At 39.8% G+C, this 20558-nt stretch overlaps 1 protein-coding gene across 2 annotated transcripts in view; it reads right to left on the minus strand.

The window, feature by feature from the left end:
* The window catches only part of MFSD6 (major facilitator superfamily domain containing 6), a 75546-nt gene extending 55414 nt beyond the window's left edge, over positions 1-20132 (minus strand). Inside the window, exon 1 of one of the 2 annotated variants that reach the window (XM_045560342.1) lies at positions 20074-20132. The gene's annotated coding sequence lies outside the window, so the exon portion shown is untranslated. Of the gene's footprint in view, positions 1-19758; positions 19843-20073 lie in introns of those variants that run through there. The other variant, XM_045560343.1, reaches the window with a different exon arrangement.
* Positions 20133-20558: the final 426 nt, after the last annotated feature.

Consider the following 20558-nt stretch of genomic DNA (forward strand, 5'->3'; position numbering starts at 1 on the left):
AGAGGCAGTACAGTGGAAAATCACGACTTTCACCACTGCCCAGCAGTAAGGACACCACCGCCCCCACCCCACTGGGTGTCAGTGAAGGCCACGTGGGCACCCCTAATGGGGAGCTGGAACACCCATCTCCACCTCTCAGTAATGAAAAGCCTCCACCATCAGCTGTCAACAGAGGCTGAGGGGGGAACCTGGACTTCTCCCTCCAGCAGGCAGTAATGGAGCAGCATCCCACATGCCCTTACCAGAGCAGTTTCAGAAAAAGTCAGCCAAGGCCGGGCGCGGTGGCTCACGCCTGTAATCCTAGCACTCTGGGAGGCCGAGGCGGGTGGATCGCTCAAGGTCAGGAGTTCGAGACCAGCCTGAGCGAGACCCCGTCTCTACTAAAAATAGAAATAAACTATCTGGACAACTAAAAATATATATAGAAAAAATTAGCCGGGCATGGTGGCACATGCCTGTAGTCCCAGCTACTCGGGAGGCTGAGGCAGTAGGATCGCTTAAGCCCAGGAGTTTGAGGTTGCTGTGAGCGAGGCTGACGCCACGGCACTCACTCTAGCCCGGGCAACAAAGTGACACTCTGTCTCAAAAAAAAAAAAAAGAAAAAGTCAGCCAAAACAGAAGGTTTAAATAAGATCCAGGGTCTCATAACATAATACCCCAAACGTCCAGCTTTCAATCAAAAATCATGCATCGTACCAAGAACCAGGAAGACCTCAAACTGAACGAAGAAAGACAATCAATGGATGCAAACACTGACACAACAGGAATGTTAGAATAGCTTGACAACAATTTTAAAACAGCCATCATATTATAAAAATGCCTAAATAAACAATTACAAACATGCTTGAAACAAAAAAATAGCAAGTCTCAGCAAAGAAATATGTAAGAAAAAATGGACATTTTAGAACCGGAAAATACAATAACAAAAATGTTAAAAAGCTCAATGGATGAACTCAATAGCAGAATGGAGAAGAGAGAGGGAAGAATCAGTGAATTGTAATACGGAAATTACACAATCTGAACAGAGAGAAAATAGATTGAAAAAAAAATTAACAGAGCCTTAAGGACCTGTGGGATTGTAACAAAAGATCTAACACTGATGTCATCAGAGTCCTGGGAGGTGAGGAGAAAAATGGCAGGGGTGAAAAAGTACTCCAAGAAGTAAAGACTAAAAACTCAAACTGGAAAAAAGACATAAACCTACAGATTCAGGAAGCTGTGCAACCCCAATAGGATAAACCTAAAAAAGCCCACACCAAGACCCATATACTCAAACTTCTGAAAACAAAAGACAAAGAAAAAAAATCTTAAAAGCAGAGAGACAGAAATCACAGTTACCAATAGAAGAAAAACAATTCAAATGATAGTGAATTTCTCAGGGACCATGGACACCAGAAGGAAGTGGTACAACATTTTTTAAGTGTTGCAAGAAAAGAATTGTCAACCCAGAATTCTATAGCCAGAAAAAAGACCATCCAAAAACCAGAAAACTACTGACCAATATCCCTCATAAATCTAGACACAAAAATCCTTAATATTAGAAAAGAGAGTTTAGTAATATATAAAAAGAATTATTTACCATGACCAAGTGTGATTTATTCCAGAGATATAAGACTGATGCAATATTTGAAAATCAATCAATGCAATCCCTACCATATTAACAAGCTAAAGAAGAAAAACTACTTGATCCTATCAATCAATACAGAAAAAGCATCTGACAAAAGTAAATACTCATTCATGATAAAAAGTCTCAGAAAAATAGAAATAGAAGGGAATTTCCTCAGCTTAATAAAGATCACCTACGGAAACCTTCAGGTAACATTACACTTAATGATGGAAGACTGAACACTTTTTCTCTAAGATAGGGAACAAGGGAAGACTGCCCTCACCACTCTTATGCAACATAGTACTGGAAGTTCTAGCCAGTGCAACAGGAAAGAAAAGAAAACAAAGGCATACAGATCAAAAAGGAAGAAATAAACTGTCCCTATTCTAGCTGACATGATTGTGTATGTAGAAATTCCAAGAAATCTCCAAAAATCTTTTAGAACTAATAAGTGAGTTCAGCAAGTTTACAGGATACAAGATAAACATACAATAATCAATTGCATTTCTATATACAAGCAATGAACACATACATGGACACCAAAATTATAAACATACCATTTACAATTGCATTAAAAAATACTTAGGTATAAATTAACAAAGCCTGTACAAGACTGTATGTTTAAAACTACAAAACGCTGATGAAAGACCTAAATAAATGGAGAGACACACTATGTTTATGGATTGGAACTTCTAATGAAGTAAAGATTTCAATTCTCTTCAAATTGATATAAAGGTTTAACACAATCCTTATCAAAATATCAGCAAGATACTGTTGTAGATATAGACAAGAGTATTCTAAAATTTATACATGAACAGAAAGAAACTAGAAAGGCTAAAGCAATTTTGAAAAAGTATTTATTATATAGCTACACAGTATCAGGACTGTGTCCTATTATCAGAAGGATAGACACAGAGATCAATGGAATAGAGAACCCAAAATAAATTCACACAAATAAGACTAACTGGATTTTGACAAAAGATGCAAGAGCAATTCAATCGGAGAAAGGTAACCTTTCAACAAATGGTTACTTTTTGCCTATGAACGTCTAAATTGCTCCAGCAATTTAGACGTTCATAGGCAAAAAGTGAACTTCAACCTAATAAGTCTCGTATCTTATATGAATATTAATTCAAAATGGATCATTGCCTTAACTTTAAAATTTAAAACTATAAAACTTTTAGAAAAGAACCTAGCAGAAATTCTTCAGCCTCTAGTGCTAGGCAGAGTTCTTAAACTTGACACCAAAAGCAGGATCCATAAAAGAAAAACAGATGTTAGACTTCATCAAAATTTAAAACTTTTGCTCCACTTAAAAGACCCTTGTAAGAGGATGAAAAGACAAGCTACAGACTGGAAGAAAATACTTACAGGCCACACAGCCAACAAAGGACTAGCTAGTATATAAAGAATTCTCAGAACTCAAAATAACAATTAGAAAATGGAGAAAAGACATGAAGAGGTATTTCTCTGAGAGGATATACAGGATATACAGATGCAAATAAACACATGAAAAGATGTTCAACATCATTAACCATTAGGGAAATGTAAATTAAAACCATGATGACATATCACTACACACCTATAAGAATGGCTAAAATAAAAATAGTGGCAATACCAAATTCTGATAAGGATGCAGAACTACTCGATTACTTACACATTGCGAGTGGGGATGGAAAAGGGTACAGCCACTCTAGAAAGCAGTTTAGCAGTTTCTCATAAACTAAACATGTGATTACCTCACAATCCAGCAATTGCATTTCTGGGCATTTATCCCACAGAAATGAAAACTTATTTTCATACAAAAACCCATACACAAATGTTTACAGCAGCTTTATTAATAACAGCCAAAAAATGGAAACAACCCCAAAGTCCTTCAATAAATGAATATTTAAAGAAACTGCAGTACAGCTACACTATGGGATATCATGCAGCAAAAAAAGGGAACAAACTACATATTGATACACACAATAACTGGGATATTTATAAAAAGTGAAAAAAATCCAATTTCAAAAGATTACATACTGTATGATTCTATTCATATAACATTCTTGAAATGACAAAAATCACTGAAATGGAGAACAGATAAGTGATTGCCAGAGATTCAGTAGGGAGGGGAGAGGAGGAGAGTAGAGGTGGGTAACACGAGAGATCCTGGTGCTAACAGATAAAAATGTTCTGTACCTTGGCTGGGCGTGGTGGCTCACAGATGTAATGCCAGCACTTTCAGAGGCCGAGGTGTGAGGATCAATTGAGGCCAAGAGTTTCAGACCAGCCTGGGCAACATAGCAAGACCTCCCCAACCTGCCCCACAAATCCCATCTGTATAAAAAAAATTTAAAACTTAGCCAAGTGTGGTGGTGCATGCCTGTAGTCCCAGCTACTCAAGAGGCTGAGGCAGGAGGATCACTTGAGCCCAGGAGTTCAGGGCTGCAGTGAGCTATGACCATGCCACTGCATTCCAGCCTAGGAGACAAAGCAAGACCCTGTTTCAAAAAATAAAAGAAAAGAAAAAGAAATGTTCTGTATCTTGACTGCATCAATGTCAGTTGTGGTATGCAACCTGTTACCATTGAGAGAAAATGGGTACAAAATACACGGGATATTTCTACATTATTGTTTCTTACAACTGCGTGTGAATCTACAATTATCTCAAAATAAAGTTTAACTGAAAAAAAAGTTAGGGTGGTAGTTCCCCTTAGGAGAGGTGGTAACTATTAAGGATGCTGATAATACTATATTTTTTGACCTGGATCTTTATTTTACCAATATATTCACTTTGCAAAAAGTCACTGAACTATGTTATTCTACCAAAAAAAAAAAAAAAAACTCAAAATTAAGAAAAAAGAAATAAAGAAAAAGATAAAATTAGAAAAGACAATACAAATACAGGATCATCTGGGAAGTCAAACATCTAGAAAATAATAACTGTGAGAAAACAGAAAAAAATTAAGGGGATGAAAATTTAAAATCTCTAGAAAATTTCTCAGAACTGAAAAATAAAAGTTATCTGAGTGAAATGACCCACCTAGTACTTAACACAACTGGTAAAAATAGACACAAGCTAAACACATCATCAAAATTTCAGAACACTGGGACAAATGACCCTACAAGCTTCCACAGAATAAAATAATTCACACAACAACCAGGAACCAGAATGGCTTCATATATCTCAACAACAACATTGCAAGCTATACCCAAAGTATTACTCAAGTTTATGGCTGAAATAAAGATATTTTACATATGCAATTTCTCAAAAATTGTATTTTATGTACCCATTCTCAGGTTGTGCTCTGCCAAACCTAAGTGATACGATCAAGCGAGAGTAAGACATGGGATACGGGAAATACTAATGAGACCTAAGATGGGAGAGGAGCAAACGGAATACAAGGATGATGGGATTGGAGATCCCAGGATGACATCTGTGTACCAGACACAAAGGGAACAGGTCTGAAGGCTCCAGGAGAGACTCTGTCAGCAAAATGACACTGGTACCAGGACATCGGGAATGTCCTAAGAGGAAATTTAGGCAATTGGTGAAGAGTTCAGGGATGAATAAGTGATAAGTACAGAGAAATTAAGAAAACAAAACACTATAAGAAAACAAAAAGTTACATAGAAGGAAAAATAATCAGTTTACTACAAGTCACTGCTATGATTACACTACGCAAACAGTGAATACTGACCTAACCAAAACTGCCACATGACTGCACTGGGAAGATAAGAGCAATGAGAAAGTCAAGCAGGTGTGGAGAGTCACAGACAGGAAAGAGAGTTAACTCTGTATCTTTCATAGTGGGAAGACAATAGGTAATATCTATATTTTATCCCATCTGTAAAATGTGAGTGATTAAAAAAACAAAAAAAAGATAATATCTATATTTTAAAGTCAAGAAATAAGAATACAAGCATTTTATTTAAGGGCATACAGGTGAATATCAAAATAATGACAAAAAGTAGTAATAGTTGCCTCTGGGAGGAGAAATGAGGACAGAGAGCACAGAAGTCTGTTTTTTGTTTTGTTTTGTTAAAAACCTTGTAAACATGGGAGGTTTGGGGGGAAGTTGGTTTTTTTGTTTGTTTGTTTGTTTTTGAGACAAGGTCTCACTCTGTTGCCCAGGCTAGAGTACAATGGTATGATCATGGCTCACAGCAATCTCAAACTCCAGGGCTCAAACCATCCTCCTGCCTCAGCCTCCTGAGGAGCTGGGACTACCGTGTCTAGCTAATTTTTTTAAGTGTTTTGTAGAGGAGGGGGTCTCGGTATGTTGCCCAGGCTGGTCTCGAACTCCAGGCCTCAAGCAATCTTCCTGCTTCGGCCTCCCAAAGTACTAAGATTACAGGTATGAGCCACTGCACCCAAAAAATTCTTTTAAACTTCAAACATGCATAGCTCTCATTTAAAAAATAAAAAGCAAAACTAAAAAAGAAATATATAATCATATGAGCTTTGTCTTCACAAAAGACAATCTAAAACCAGCTACTAATACTCCTCTATCACTGACTAAAAATTTTTCAGAATTGTACAGAATGTCTGACTGCATGAATTCTAATCAGGTGCCCTATAGTGACCTTTAATTCATTATCCTACATAAATCAACTCCCAACTTTTTACCACCTAGGTCAGAGAAGGACACAAAGTCCTCTTAAGCAGGCATAATTCCCTGAATTATCCAAGTGATGAGGGAGAATTGATACCCGAATGCTAATTCAAAGATGTAAAATATCTTACATTAAGATGTTGATTTAAACCTTGATGAGTGGCTTTCTCCTGACCCAAACCATTCTTTCCTCTCTATCTTATTCAAATGATTTTTGATTATCATAGGTTACACAAGGTTTCTCTTGTTACATAAGTCCAGATGTTAAGTAGTTCTCTAAATATCAACAAATGCAAAGTAGTAATGAAATGTTCCCCTAATATAACATTCAGTACCTTTTATATAAATGTCACACTCAGTAACTTTTACATGAATTTCAAATCTAAAAATACAAACAAAAACTTTTAGCTTAAATTCACATTAGTTTTTAGACTCAATATTTTTAGGTCATATTTATATTTTGACAAAAAGGAACCAGAACATGGAGAAATAACACTATAAACACAGTAATGAAATAAAGCATAACTACAGTCATGAAATCACAGGATCAGGGACAAAAAGAAACAAACCAAAAACAAATATGTCCCAAAGTAGGGCATCTCTGGCCAAATTAAATTATATTTAACTTGTCATAAGTAATGGTAGAGCAAGTGTAAAAAGCAGTAAAAATATTTATATGCTGGATGAGGCACTTAACCTGCTTACAAAGTGAGAGGAGATTTTGTTCATTGAGAGGTTGATATGGGCTGAATGTTTGTGTTCACCCCAAAATTGATAAGTTGGAGCCCTAACACTCACCATGATAGTATTTGGAGGTAGGCCCTTTTGGAGGTAATTTGGTTGAGGGGAGGTCATGGGGCGGGACCCTCATGATGGGATTAGTGCCTTTATGAGAACAGGAAGACACAGATATCTTTCTCTCTCTCTTCTTCTCTCTCTCTTTCTCTGCACACACAGCAAGAAGACAGATGTCTGCAAACTGGGAAAAGGGCCCTCACCAGGAACCAAGTCTACTGGCACCTGGATCTTAGGCTTCTCAGTATGCAGCACTGTGAGAAATAAGCTGTTGTTTCAGCCACCCAGTCTACGTATGGTATTTTGTTACACAGCCTGAGCAGACCGAGACAGAGGTCAACCAACAAGAATTCATTCAGCTAATATTTTGGTTTAAACTTTGGAGTCTTAAAGCTTTTTTTAAAAAAGAAACCAGAAAAAAAGGGAGACAAGAAGACATTTCAAATTATATGCAGAATTAAATTTATGAACTTCTCTGAGAAATCTTCTCTTTTGCAAGTTTGAAATTAATCCTAGATAAGGAGGGCTTTCGTTTATTCTTTAGAAAAGCAGAAAAGTTTTCTCACCTAGCATACTCTAATGATATTTATTAATCAATACCACTACTGTGAAAATATAACATACCCTTTTAAAACCTGGAAAGAAATCCTACCAGCACCTATACTGAGGCATTCAAATAGCAGGTATTTCTGAATTATTGATGAGAGACAATAAAATCATTCCTGTTAAAATTGATAGCTTTCTTCATGAAGTATTTAAATTAAAACTGCTCAAACATAAAGTCATCCATAAATATATAAGAGTGTAGTACTGGATTTAATTTTTAAAGGAAAAAAAAAACTGAGACCAGAACACATTTTTTGAAATAATTGTCAAAGGTCAGATTTATAAACATGATAATATATGCTATGATGTAACAATGACATAATTATCAGTGATGGAGAATAAACAATCCCTAGGTACCACAGAAGGGACACTGTTCCTTGTGCCATTGTCATCATAACTCAGTGTTGTCCAGAGACCAAGACTGAAGCTACAAAACAGGGAAATCGACTTCTCAAACCCTTGGAGTTAGCCCTACTTTGTCAACTGTTACTGACCATTCTCACTGCCTTTGAGCAACGTGAGTCCCAGAGCCAAACTCGTAACTACTACTGTAATTTATTATCAGTACAGACATAAAGAAACCACTGTAAATGAGCCTCGGAGCCCTGGTATTCACACATTGCATTCTTGAACATTCAGTCCAACCCCCAGCATCTTTCAGAATAGAGCTTTTTTTCAGAGGCACAGCACGCAATATCAATTCCAACAGATCTTTTTTTTCAATCAGGATTGCTTTAGCATCTGCTAGACATTTAGCCAATGTCATGAAAAAGAAATCTAAAGTTGGTTTTATAACAGTCACACAGGCTACAAGGGCATTAGAGTGTGCAAAGGTGAATGACTGTTTTGAAATTTTCCTCTTTGTTTGGGGCATTTTGACATGGTTCCTTTACGCTAAGCCAAGACATGGAAGAGTCAAAACTGGTCCTGTTCCTGTCCGCCCAGTCTCCAGCCTGAGCCCTCCAGGCACACTGGCTCCCCAGAGCGGCTCCCAGCAGCATTCCACTGGGATTGCAACTCCTCCCAGACACCAGAACCTGCCACCCTTGTCATTCTTGGTGGACTTGTCTGCTAGATGACAAACTGATCCTTAACCTGTGGCTGCCCCATCTTAACAACATATTTGTACTTTAATAGGGGCTCAGTGGGCTATATTACTATTATTATTGATATTATCAACTGCAACACAACAACACTTAAGTAACACTTGCTATGGGCCTAGCATGTATTAACTCATTTAATCCTCACAACAGTTCTCTGGGGGGGGATGTGATTACTTTCCCTATTTTACTGATGAGGAAACTAAGGCACAGAGAAGGCAAATAACTAGACCGCTGTCACACAAGGAGCGAATGAATAGAAGAGCTGGGATTCAAACCCAGACAATGTGTGCTCTCAGCATATATACTGCCTCTCAACGCATTGTGCAGATATTCGACAGGGATGCCAAAAACTCGGTCTTGGGCCTCAAAGATTTGCATTACACTTGAGAAGATGAGCCCAAAACACAGGGAAACATTAAATAATTTGGAAGAGTTAAATGTCAAGTCTGAAGAATAATGAAAGAGAAGCCACATAGCACTGCATAACTAATTAACACAAAATGTTACAGACAACAAATGTACTTCTAGAGTTCCGAGTACACTGCCCATACTAAAGACAGGGGTTGTCAAGAGAATGAGGGGCTTAAATCGAACCCTGAAAGATGAGTAGGATTTGCCTCAGCCAAAGAGGAGGGGCAAAGAAAAGGCAGCAGGGGACCGTTAAAAGATTTACAGTACGGCTAAAGGGCAGAGGAGAAGACCAGACAGCAATAGGTTGCAGAAGGCCCTGAGTATCAGGCTAAGGGATGATAGGACACAGAATACACTGTTAGAAAGTTATACCGAAAATAAAGACATTCATTTAAAAAAAAAAACTTTACAACTATAAATTTAGCACCAACCATTAGACGGTACACATGCAGGGTGACCCACAATTCACATGTTGAAGGCAACACAGTCCCTGCCACCAAGCCCAGTGGCAGGAAGGACAGGTGTAAACACAATCACAACACACTGTGCTAAATGTTAACGGAAGCGAGCACAGGTGATGTGGCAGCCTCTGTGGTGGGGCCTTGAAGAGTCTTACAGGATGCTCAGGAGGGTCCCAGAAGAGGAACGGGTGTGGTCCTGATCCTGAAGGGCTTTGTACATGAAAACAAGGGGCTGCCGAGTAGTGGATAAGAGCCTGGGAGAGATGGGAATCCCAGCTCTGTCACTGATGAGATTCACGGCCTTGGAAAAGCTTTTAACTTCTCAAAGTCTTAGTCTCCTCATCTACAAAATGAGGAGTAGAAAAATGCTTCTTCCATTAGGGTAGCTGTGAGGATAAAAAAGCATAATGCATGTTGAACTCGTAGCATAGTGCCTGATAGATACTAAGAACTTACAGATATTATCTACTTTGAGAGCAACAGGGAGCCACTGAAGGCAATTAAGCAGGACAGAATAGCCACATCTGTATTTTACAAAGATAGTTCTAGCTGCAATGTTGGAAAAATATCAGCTGGGTTTTGCTACTACAAATCCTAATGAGGATTTGAACTTTTATTTTAGTGTATTGGTCTTATCACTAACGGCAAGTACTAAGGTCCTGTTATAGTATCATTTCAGAACAAATAGTATTTTATGAATTGGATCTAATACAACCTTTTATAACATCTGGAAATAGAATAAGTTTGTAACATTTTCCTGACTCCTTTCTCTACTTCTGGAGATGCTCTCACACCTGAGCTATTTTAGGATTTATGGATAATTTTATTGCTTTTTATAGACATGTCCTGTCTGCCCAACAAGATTATAAACCCCTTGAAGGAGGAATCAAGTACTTAGCATATTGCCCTTTACTCCTGTAAGCTCTCAAAAAATATTGGTTATTTTTGACAAGCATCTGATGACAATACACACATAAGATTTTATCAAAGTTTAATGTGATCAGGAATTAATTTTAAGAAGTAGAGCAGAGAGAAGTTCCAATTGCTCTCCTAGCTTTGGCAAATCAGTGCCTCTTTGAGCCTCCTTTTCTGCATCATAAAATGGGAACAAAAATACAAACATAATTAATTCCTAGAAGGGTTCTAGGACTTAAATATGTATGAAAAAGCATTTTGTTTCTCCAAACGCAACATACGAACATTTGGTGGTGGTGGTTGTAGTTTTATTCCAGTGTATAATATTTCATTAAAACACCAGGTCTTATTTTGCAATTATTCCAAAAGCATCTTTCCCAAGTGAGTGTTCCATCTTTTGCAAAGGGTGAATCCTTTGGCACCACCCCTGAGCTAGGCTAGCATTTTATCCATCGATGCTCATAAATTTATGTGTGTGTCTATTTCCATGTCCACAGACTGATAGGGGGTGTGAGATCCAGGCTCACTGGAGAACGCGCTGTTGTAATATGGACTGGAATGATAATTAAGTATCTCCAGGCCAGAAACTACTAACTATTCATTAAAATAAAGTCCTCTGTATAAACATTTTACTTATATTTGTAACACCATGAATCAGAAAGGAGCTGAGATCCTCTCTAACATTTCCTTTCAACCTGCTAACACGGTAAAAGGAACAAATTATTTTGATCTCTTAAGGGAAATAGCTTGTGACCATAAAGGTAGCTTTAGTAATAAAAACCAAGTGGATTTTCACTTCTACTTTGCGGAAAAAAACAAATGTCATTAAAAAATATAATTTAGGTTCTTCAGACCTTATCAACCATCATGGAGGCAGATTCCTATTTATTAGTTTTAGAGTTTTGATTAAATATTGTGCCAATACAGCATAATTTACAATATAAATTTGAAGCAGGCCCCAGAACCTCATTTCCTTCTACCTTTCAAATAAACTTCCTGTCTTAAAACAAGCCCAGAGGGAGGAACAAGTAACAGTTCATATTACAACACATGAAAAACAATTTTTTAGAAAAGATATTTATATCTTGGGAGTTTCTTCAACAACAACAAAAAAATTCAATGGACATTCAACATAGGAAGTGAAATTAATTGAATTTGCTATTGATACTCTACATTTAGTTGTTAAGAAGGAATACAGGCCGGGCGCGGTGGCTCACGCCTGTAATCCTAGCCCTCTGGGAGGCCGAGGCGGGCGGATCGCTCGAGGTCAGGAGTTCGAGACCAGCCTGAGCAAGACCCTGTCTCTACTAAAAAACAGAAATAAATTATCTGGACAACTAAAAATATATATAGAAAAAATTAGCCAGGCATGGTGGCACATGCCTGTAGTCCCAGCTACTCGGGAGGCTGAGGCAGGAGGATCGCTTAAGCCCAGGAGTTTGAGGCTGCTGTGAGCTAGGCTAACACCAGGGCACTCACTCTAGCCCAGGCAACAAAGTAAGATTCTGTCTCAAAAAAAAAAAAAAAAGAAGGAATACAATGCAAGGATTTAAGGGGGTCACAGAAGGTCTGTGAAAGCAGAAGTAATGTATATCTACCTCTTCATAAACAAAGATCAAGAGCCAGGTGGGGGAATGAAATTCTTTGTTGAGGATAACCAAACTAACGGAAAGGCAGGGTTTCCAATATTCATTGTATTTCAACTGCCAAAGCTTAGAAACTATTTTGCCACTGAAATAATACTGCAAATAGTGGGAGTACCCAAATTACTGAACTAACAGTCCTAAGAACCTAAGCGTTACACCGTGCATAATTATTAAGGGGAAATTCTTTCTACCCTTCCATCTGGGGTGCCAGCAGCACATCCCACCAAGGCACCCCCACCCAGAGCTTCAGCATCCCACCTACTCCCCTCTAGCCGTGAGCCACAGCAGAGGGCCTGGGATCGCCAACCAGTGGCTTCCTTCAGGGCAATGGTTCCAATCTGTGAGAACCATGGAGTTATCGACCTGGTCTTTCAACGCCCTAAATAAATGTGTCACACTTAAGCACATACATTCTACTCATTTTCAAATGCACATTGATGCTACCATCACACATTTATTTCTCTAAAAAATGTTAATGCAATTCTTACTAGCCTTTCTATCATCACGCGTTTTCTCAGATAGGAGCCCTTAAAAGCACAACTATGATCATACGAGCACCTGGGAAAGCCATAGCATTAAAATCCTGTCTTCAAACTCCTTCAAGTGATAGGACAGGTAGCAGGTTAGAAGAGGAAAGAGAAAGGACTGAACCTGATCAGCACCACCACAGGCCACAGCGAAACTACAGGTCACAGCAAGTTAACACTGACCATTTGAAAGCTGTCTCTAGTATCAAATTATTACGATTTTAATGAACATAAATTTGCTTCTTTGCCAGGAAACTAATGTGGAAAATCTTAAACTTATCTTTTCAGAGCATAAAACGAAGGATTTTTAAAAGGTTGGTAGTGAAAGCAGTTATTTGCTTAAGGTTTGACAGAAATATTTTCTTCAATAAATTATTGCTTGTCATACTTTAGAAGCAATTTATACAGAATGTATATCAGTTAAAATAAAATGGCAAATTACAATTCAATTTGAATGGTTTTGGTTTGTTTTTACATCTACTTATGCGAATCCTTCTTTTATATACAAACACACAATTTTTTTCCCCAAATCTTTTCAGAAAAGAACTGACTCTAGTAAATGCAATTGGTATAGGACTATGAGTCCAAGGTCTAAGAATACTAGGAACACAGAAAACTCAGACTGTGAAAAAATAAGAATTATAATGTGAAATAAAAGCACAACTCTAGGTATTAGTAATATGACATTAAGTTACAGTGCTAGCATAGGTATCATATTAATACTATTAATGGGTTCTTGTTCAAGAAAAGACTGGTGTTATCATCTGGCTATTCTAACACTATTAGACACTGAGGAAGTTAAGAGGGTGAAAGAAAGTATAATCAATTCATATAACAAAGCATTTTAAACATAAATTTATAGGTGCTTCTTTCTCAGACAAATCTTTTGAGTTCACAATTTAGACCAGAATACAGACCTCAAGGTTTAAAATACATTTTTCTATAGACATGTAGCAACCATCAATGATTTTAATTTATATCCCCTAAATGCACTACAGTCCAAAAGAATAATTTATATATCCTTAGCACATTCCTGTATACATAATCTAAAATTGCTTTATTTTGTTGTTGGGGTTCTGATAAATTGATAGTTACCATGTACTATCAATTCTAATGATATAATTACTTTGAGAAAAAGGTTTATTACCTAGCCCATTAAAGAAAAAAGATACTTTAACATACAGGCCATACCAGTACTTTTTTTTTTTTTTTTTTTGAGACAGTCTCCCTCTGTTGCCCAGGCTAAAGAGCAGTGGCGTCATCATAGCTCACTGCAGCCTCAAATTCCTGGGCTCCTACTGCCTCAGCCTCCCAAATAGCTGGGACTACAGGCATGAGCCACCACGCCCAGTTTAATTTTTCTATTGTTTGTAGAGTTGGGGTTTCTTGCTCAAGCTGGTCTCTAACTCCTGACCTCAAGCAATCCTCCAGAGTGCTAGGATTACAGGCATGAGTCACAGCACCCAGACTATAGCAATACTTTTTTAAATAAAAATAATTCCATTCTGGTACAGATGAGAATTGATAGCGACTCTCATTCACTGAGAATAGTAATAGAAACTTTCTAGAAAGCAAAGATTTAAGTGTAAAGATGTTTATAGAGCAGTTTTCATAACAATCAAAATTGAAACAAGTAATCAATAATAAGGGCAGTTAAATAAATTATGGTATATCCATACTAGAGAAGAACAGAATCTTATATCCATATGATGGGAAAATAGAACTTAATTACATGGGAAAATGCATTATGTTAAGTGAAAAAAGCAGGACACAAACCTCTATGTATAGTAAGAGTTTATATTTGTAAATCTATATACTTTCCACAAAATGTATTTTAGAAAAAGACTTGAAAAAAAAGACACCAAAATATTACTAGGGGTTATCTTTGAGTAGTTTTCTTTAATTAGCATTTATCACTTTTAAAATGCAAATTTAAAAAGGCATTGTTTTAAATACAAAACATTTGAGTGACAACTGGGATACCCTTAATCCTGGAGTTCCTAAAAGATCATAGGGAGTTACTAAACTGAACTCCGATTATCCACCTAAAGCCTTGTGCTTCCCAGTAGAAACAACTGAAAGGGCCTGGTCTAAGGACTTTGAGACACTCTTAAAGGATATTACCCCTGTAACAGGGAGCCTCATCATATAGAAAATTAAAATATGTGTCAGTCTACATTTTTTAAATGATAATAAAGTCTTTTATTTAAATTTCCTTATAAAGGTGAGTTCGAGGCATATTTTTGGTTAAACACAATTAAGATAGAATTAGAAAGGCACTCCATAATAGTGAAAGCAGCTTGACTCTCTGCTGGATCAGATCATGTGCATCAAGAACACAGCACTTCTTAAAAGTATGGTTCTGTGTTTAGTGTAGGGGCTTCGGGTTTTACCCTGTAGGACTGAAACCTTGTTTACCTGGGGGCCCAAGTGTGTTCCACCTTAACCTTGTCCTTAAAAGTGCCTAGAAGAGTTCTGAGAATTCTCAGCATGACTCACAGGTGCCCACTGTTCCGGGACTCAGAGTTGGCCTGGGAATCCTGGACCCTGCTGGCCATGTGTCCCCTCTTCACCCACAGTGTGGCAGGGCTCAGGCTGAGCTGGCCACGGAGAAAGCAGAGGGCACCTGACTGTGGAGTGAAGGTCTCTCTACATAACCCCACACAGGCAGCTAACCACCAGTCCAGACTCGTTACTCACTTTCCCTTGGCACGGTTACCCCACAAATCAGGCTTGTCCAGGTAGCACCAGTTCCTCTTTTTAGTTCTCCTTTTCATCCTCTGCAAAGCCACGGCCGAGCTCCCTCTGCCCACTGCAGGTTCATGGTGTCCCCGTCTCCCCTTCTCTCTCCCCAGTCCCATTCTTGGTCTCAGATCAAAATGCTTCTAAAAGTTTCCTCATTTGGAAGCCATTCAAAGTTGGGCTTTCCTGTTTTCTACTTGCAGAATGTTTCCTGAGTTTGTCTCCTGTTCTGAAACATACCCAAGAACAAATGTCAAAGAAGAGCATCTCTCCCCTCTTTAATTTGATCCTTTTTCATGCCTCTTGAATATAGTTTTTCCAAGGGCCTAAAATTCTTCCCATTTTTGCCCCATTCTCACCCATTCCACCTTCCACATCCTAGAATGCAGCAGGACCACCAGCTCACAAGGTAATACACAGCTCTCACATTTCCAAACTTTAACATACCTTCAACACAATCATCAGCACATTCATGGTTCAGCTACATTCTACTGGACCAAGGGACATACAGGCTACTTTAAATACAGAACAACACTGGGGCGTAGCTCCTGTTGGTGCTGAGGTAGGGATGTGTTTGTGTGCTTTCCAGAGCCACAAAGTATCAACCAGAGTTGCAATATCTTTAGCAGACACATATTAATATATAAGCTCAAGGCCTAGATGTTTCACACTTGTTATTGTTTTTTATTATTTGTTTTGGTTTTCCAATTTACCCTCTGCACCAGTAAATCAAACATCACTTGTCTTAGCAAATGACTCTGGTAGTTTTCAAAAGTTGCCCAGCCAACTAACTGGAAACAATGCCATTTTACAAAAACAGTAAATAAATATCTTCCAAATATAGAGAACCAAAAACAGCTACAAAGCAAATGTTACTGAATCTAACAATGGGGCTAAGTACTGGATAATGTGTCATAAAGAATGTAAGAAAACAAATCCGGCTGACACAAGCCCTTCTCACCCTCTAAAATGCTGGTAAAGTATAGTGAATGGCCACAAATAGCTAATGTTGGATAATTAACCATGGAGTTATTATGAACCCAAACGGAACATTCCTGGAGGAGGTATTTAGGTGTTTTCATTGCCCCATACAGAATTCACATCAGACATGTATGTTTGCTTTTCCCCAGAATCCAAAATGCTGTGCCCTGGGAAATGCTATGTTAGTTTGCTTTGAGAAGGAAACTTTTACCCAAACTGGCTATTAGAGTAAGATTTTGCACTTGATTTCTGCTTTAAAGAGAACCTATTGAACACCAGAGCTTCATAAATCAAAGGATTGAGATTTCCTCTGCCTAAATCATAATTAGAACCTAAAATGAACTGCTGGATAAAATTGTCAGAATATCTTTTCTGCAAAAGAATTTTACAATTACCTCTTTTCTCAGGATTATCTACATTTATAATGAACCAAATTTTTTCAGATTTCCTGCATGTATGAAACACAAGAAGCATGTGTTTTACTGATTTTGAAAAGTCTGAACGTATTTGGCTCTGGATTTCTAAGACTGAGGAGGGAAACGTCTTTATTTTAAGGATTCTAAGCAGTGATTTTTGTTCATTTTACATAGAACTTGGCAGAATTATGGGACTGTATTTAATAAATACATGTGCATCAGACTGGATTAATTTCACAATAACTTGCTACTCCTGAAATTGTTACCCAAAAAAATTATATAAAAAAATTTTTACAAAGAATTATACCTGAAGCCATACAGAGGGCCATAATTTTGTGAGATGACACAGCAGGTCACTTGATTTCTCCTATTTCTACCTTCTACCAGATTGTTCTGTAGAGAACAATTATGCTTCCAAAGACAGCTTCCACTAGCAAGACCAGAAGGAAAGAAATTCTTATCACTCTAGTCTAGCAGATAAATTCTGGTATGTACCAAAGCATTCTTATTGAGGAAGAACATTAGGGAGCTGTAGAACATGCTATAGTTACTATTAGAAAAGGTAGAATTCAGTCATTTAAGACTTTTTACCCTTTGCCCCACACCTGCAATTCCCAGAGTAACACCTTTCTCTTTGATCTCCTGAGTCTCATTTCATTTTCCTAACATCATCACAGAGTTTAGGCACATTCAATTTTTTCTTATTTTGGACTTTTATAAAGTGAATTAATTCTCTTCTTTTGTTTTCCTTTTTAGTTTATATAATAAAGGAACACATGCTTGTTCCAAAATTTCTTTTTAAGCCCAAACATAACTTTATAAGGTAAAAAGTAAAAACATCCTCTTTTCTCCACCTCATATGACTTCCTTAAGGTTTGAGAACAAGGAGTTATATGTATGCCTGTAGGCAGGTTTAAATATATGTATATAAATCTCTTCTGCAACTTGCTTTTTTCACTTAATATGTGGGATCTTGATTTTTCAACCAATGTACAAAGCCGCTAGCAGATACACATTTATTGCATTTCTCCCTTTCCTTACAATGAGACTGCCAGAGCAAGATTTACTATCAAAAGAAGTAAAACAAAAACCGTATTAGCCTAATACTAAATTTATCTTTGGTTATATTAGTTTTTATATTGTCTTCAACCTAAAAATGAATAGGGCAAATGGGCTTGTAAATATATAATCCTACATGGATAAATGTTAACATGTAATATATAGATGTTGAAATGAAGTTAATTTTCAAAGGTAAGAAGCAAAGAAAAGCATCTGTGTAGGTGGTGAGGCTTAATGGGTTCTGAGGAGGGAGGGACACCATGTGGAAATTTCCTGTGCTTGGAACCAGAGACACGAGGTCAAATCTAACTCCACCTCTTACTGATTATGTGGCCTGTGTGAGTTGCTTAACCCTTCGTAACTTCCTTTTCATCATGCACAAAATTAAGGAAAAGACTTACTTTACAGAGATTTAGAAATTAAGTGTATCAGATGTTGTTTTCAACACAGCAAGTGTTCAAAAAATGCCTTATTCATGTTAATCCAGAAACTGTTTATGATGGAATCGGTGATCCAATACCCATACCACCAAATACCTACAAACTTTGCGGTTTTGTGTTTGTGCTTTAGTTTGCCTTCTTGTTTTTATATTTACCTTATTTGTATAGACACACAAAACATGCCTTAGAAATAAAATGCTGTAAACATGCTCAGTAGCTTTAATGCATTATTGAAATATGATCCTCTCTCCTCCTACTTGCCCAGAGTGTCTTCCACTGGGCTCATTAACAAAGTCTCAACCTTCTCTTAAGCAATTCTAAATTTTACTTACAACTTGTGATAAATAGAAGCCATCTAACTACCACGAAATAACTGAAAATGTCCTCCATGTCTGCTAATGACTAGCAGCTTAAAGTGTCAAAAACCAAGCTTCCCCATGAAGAAGATTCTATTCTCTCCTTTTACTTAACAAGGACATCAGTGATGGATACACCTTGAGCTGGCTAGTGCCCTTATCTTGGGGAAGGGGCCTCCCAAATGTTCATCTCCTTTTGTTACATATTTTGGTCAACTGTATGTCCACCCACCCTTGACATTCACCTGTATTGAAAAGGTTAGATTTCCCCCAAATCATGGGCTTCTAGCATGGTTAGGGAAAACTTGGCCCCTCTACTATCCAGCCATCTCCTTTTTTCACGTAAGAAAATTTGGGCTCAGGAAGATGTGACACACCCAAAGAAACACAACTATTTAGACACCAGTTGGGATTAGAATCTCAACTTTTTAATTTAAGGTTCTTTCATACTACTAATAGGCAAGGTATTATATGTTCCAGTAGCTGTGTGAGGTGCTTATTAAATATTTTTTGGATGAAAGGAAATGTTTGCGGTTGGGAATGTGTGTGGGAGACGCAAAATGCTCTGTGTGCTGGCCTTAAGGATAATTAATCCACCTGTCTGTCCATATAGGGATGAGATAAATGAGGGAGAAAGCTGCGTTTGTAATCTTTCACCGTCCTACCTAAATTTACAGGGAAATTATAGGAACTAGGACCCAGAAGGACCAGCATCCCCCATTACTATCTCAAAGGGCTCCAGAGACACGTTAGATTAAGTTGAAGGAAAAAAAAAAAAAAGCACGAGGTGGGGTTTTTCTCTAGGATGGCAGTAGGCAGGGGAGGGATATTTATTCAATGCACCTGGGAAGGCAGACGTTGTCAATTTCCTCCTCTTGCCACGCAAGTGGGCTCGTCCGCGTCCCCGGGGCCGTGTGGGGGTTCTCGCCTCCCGCTTTCTCCAGGGGATGTTTACCGCAAGGGCGAGAGTGGGGCCGGGCCGAGAAGGGCCGGGACACTGGGGCCCACCCCTCATCCCCCACCCCGGGCAGCAGCTGCGGGCGCCCGGCTCCGGCTCCCCGGGCAGCGCCTTTGTTTTCCCGACTCCACTTACGTTTGCGGAAGTGCTGCCCGCGCCGGGCGCGCCAGGGGCGCCGGCTGCAGCCTCCCCGGGCGCCCCACAAAGATGACAGCCCACACGGAAGCCGAGGCGAGGGCGAGCGCGGCGGGCAAGCGCGGCCGGGAGCCGAGACACCCACGCGCGCCCTCCCTCCGGGTCCTCCCCGAAGCCCCCTCCCGGCCGCAGGTGTGCGCGGCGCAGGGGGCTCCCGCCCTCCGGCTGAGCCGGTCCCCGGCGGGGGAGGCCTGGGTGGGGCTGCCGGGCCGCCCCCGCCGAGAGGGCCTCTGCCCCGCGCCGGCCCCGACTCACCTGCCGCGGCGGCGGCGCTCAGCTGCGCGGGGCGCGGGCAGACCTGTCCCCGGGGCGCGGGGCGGCGGCTCGGGGCGCCCGGGCGGCGGCTGTCGGGGCGGCGCGCACCATCTCGGGCGGGTCGCTCGCTCGTCGGGGGCTGCGGCGGGCGGGGCGGGGCGCGGCGGCGGGATGCGGCCCGGGAGGGGCGACGGCGAGCGGGTGGCCCGGCGCACCCGCCGGCGCGACCTTCTCTCGCGCTCCTCCTCCTCCTCCTCTTCCTCCTCGGGTCGGGGCCTCACCGTCGCTGCCGCGGGTCACTACCGGCTGGACCCGTTTCAGGGCTGAGCGCCGGGGACGGGCCGCCAGGTGCAGCGCTCCGCCTCCTGCGGCGGCGGCGGATGCGTCGGCTCCCGGCCCCCGCCCGCCCCGGCGGCCCCGAGGGACCCCAGGACCCAGCCCTGCGGGGGAAGCGCGGCCAGGTCCCATCCCCGCCCGTCTCTCCA

The sequence above is a fragment of the Lemur catta genome, chromosome 8, assembly GCF_020740605.2.
Source record: "Lemur catta isolate mLemCat1 chromosome 8, mLemCat1.pri, whole genome shotgun sequence".
NCBI lineage: Eukaryota > Metazoa > Chordata > Mammalia > Primates > Lemuridae > Lemur > Lemur catta.